This window comes from Oratosquilla oratoria, chromosome 22 (assembly GCF_046742065.1).
Source record: "Oratosquilla oratoria isolate Oo_2021 chromosome 22, ASM4674206v1, whole genome shotgun sequence".
NCBI classification, from domain to species: Eukaryota; Metazoa; Arthropoda; class Malacostraca; order Stomatopoda; family Squillidae; genus Oratosquilla; species Oratosquilla oratoria.
In genome coordinates, this window is record NC_134798.1 from 22,481,954 (window position 1) to 22,484,453 (window position 2,500).

Genomic DNA, 2,500 nt, shown 5'->3' on the forward strand with positions numbered 1-2,500 from the left:
CTAAGAAAATAATAAAAAATAACTACGACACATCAGATGAGAATATATAAGATTAATCACGACAGATGTAATTTTGTAATCTTGTGGTGTTGAGCAGGCACCTGGTGACAAAGTACAGAATGTCGTCTTAATGCTAACTTTTTGTATCATCCTCTTGGTCCATGCAATGCCAAATTAATCCCATATTCTATATATAGAGGCTTTCCTGACACTTTCTCATACATAGACTATTGGGCATGTCATTCGGCACCTGAGATTACCCTGATGAGTCCACAGTAAAAGGCAGCATAGCTATGTAATATAAAAAACATGCTGGTCTAAAGCACTTACTGAGATCTATTGTTGTATCATTCTTGTTACCATAAAGTAAAACTATGGTATTGATTAGATTACTAGTCCGGTACTATATTACTAAAGAGATTTAGTTTCAACTTTTTTAGAAGTCATCACACCTGTCATGATATTTAATCGTAAAAGATATTACATACTATACATTTTTTTCACGTTCACGCATTGGTAACATTGGTAATATATGAACCACGGTCATGTTTTATTTGTATATTATTTACTGAGATAAGCATTAACCTCGACCTACAAGACTGGAAGGAAATAGGGCAAGACAGATCGCTCTGGAGAGGCATAATGAAAGTGGTGATGGAACTGCAGTCCTGATAGCCAATAAAGATAAAGATAGAGAGTAAAAGCCAAGACTTTTAGTTTAATTAAAGTTGCTTGCAGGTTCGATGTGGTCTCCATAAGACCTCATATATTTCTATACGTTTGATTAACGAAATACATGGCATCATTGAAAAAAGAAAGAAAAATTAAACAACTAAAAATGAAACATTAATGTATCACCGCTCTAAAAGGCAAGTAGAGCCGAAGTGCTATGGCAGTCTTTTCGAATCAGCAGAGTCACGTTTGAACAACAATATTTAGTTTAATGAAATTATCTAAGCAAAATACTTAAACAAATAGCTATCTCAAAGGGGGATCCAAATTTGACATTGCCCATTCCAAATTAGGTTTTCTCAATTGAACATCCTTGATTTGTAATATCATTATATAATTTATCGTATGGTGGTAAATTTTCGCTCATTACTTCACAATTTATTTTTTAGAGAGTGTATGAATACTTTATTAGCATCTTTATGATACAATGTTGACTATGTCTTACTTTCAAAATCAAGAGAAATGTATTGTAATCTATTTACATACCATCAGAACAAATGCAAACCTTCGTAGGCTTCTGAACTGTGGTGGATCTATTCAAAAGTCTGTCCCTCTAAATGCCTCGCTTAGAAGTAACAGATATCTTTCTCAAAATCCAAGCGAGGAACATTTACAACCTTCCCATAATATAATAGTACAGAAGAGAGCATAATGGAAAACTGAACCTGGTTATCTAGTTATCTAGTAATGCACAATGGTTTTCACAGCCACACCAAATTCTCTTCAACCTCACAGAGTTCGGTTTTGACACTTAAGGTGTTTTAACCCATTCAACTCCGATGACAAGATGTCTTGTCATTTGGTCAAATAAAACAAAAAATCATAAAACACCAAAATGTTTGATCAAACACCAGAAAAATATGACGTCAGTCCTCGCTTCGCTCGCAGCGAAGCGAGGATTGACGTCATATTTTTCTGGTGTTTGATCAAACATTTTGGTGTTTTATGATTTTTTGTTTTATTTGACCAAATGACAAGACATCTTGTCATCGGAGTTGAATGGGTTAATGTTCTTATGGAAAGCTTACTTGATCTTGAAACATCCTGTAGGCAGACGGATTCATGTAGAGCAAATTTACGAAAGCGTGAGAATAAATTTGTGTGGTACCAAGAACCAGATGAAAAGATATGTTGCTGGAAAACATTATCATTTCTTAGGTATAATGATATATGGATTACAAGTATTCTACACCAAAGTTTATCCTCAAACGAGTACAATAACACTTAAAAAAATTGAAATAATTTGTTTAGGAAAGCAGTACTTGATATGAAAGGGTGTGCAAAAGTACATCACAATACTCAACAGCGCAGTCAAAGTCACAAAAACCTTACGTGAAATTCAGCAAAAAAATAGTGCAAGGCGAAACACTAATCAAATTCTTTACACATCAAAATAACATTGTTAGATTCGATATAGAATGTTGACAAGAGATTTAGTATTATGCAGAGTGCTACAGATTAACACAATACCTAGCACAGTTTGAAATCAATACATTGCAAAACAATTTTCAGCGCTACTGTAAGCTCAATTACAAAACAATGCAGCAGCTTGTAGAATTATTAACGGAATAAAGTAAAATTAAATAACTAACCACAACATCCCAAACTAAAACAAAGTTCGAAATAATGCAATACAGAGGCATACAAATCAGCATAACCCAAGAGTGCAGCACAATTAAACAGAAATGCAATTTAGACAAATACAGTACCGTCAAATATATTGCAATGTAGTGCAACTGAAATCGTGGCTATTATATACAAAGCAGAA

At 33.7% G+C, this 2,500-nt stretch overlaps 2 protein-coding genes across 7 annotated transcripts in view; one reads left to right on the forward strand and one right to left on the reverse strand.

The window, feature by feature from the left end:
• LOC143037447 (uncharacterized) overlaps positions 1 to 2,500 on the reverse strand; it is a 201,575-nt gene that overhangs the window by 198,561 nt on the left and 514 nt on the right. The gene's annotated exons all lie outside the window — the stretch shown is intronic.
• Positions 1 to 2,500, forward strand: part of LOC143037448 (uncharacterized) — a 55,572-nt gene that overhangs the window by 44,277 nt on the left and 8,795 nt on the right. The gene's annotated exons all lie outside the window — the stretch shown is intronic.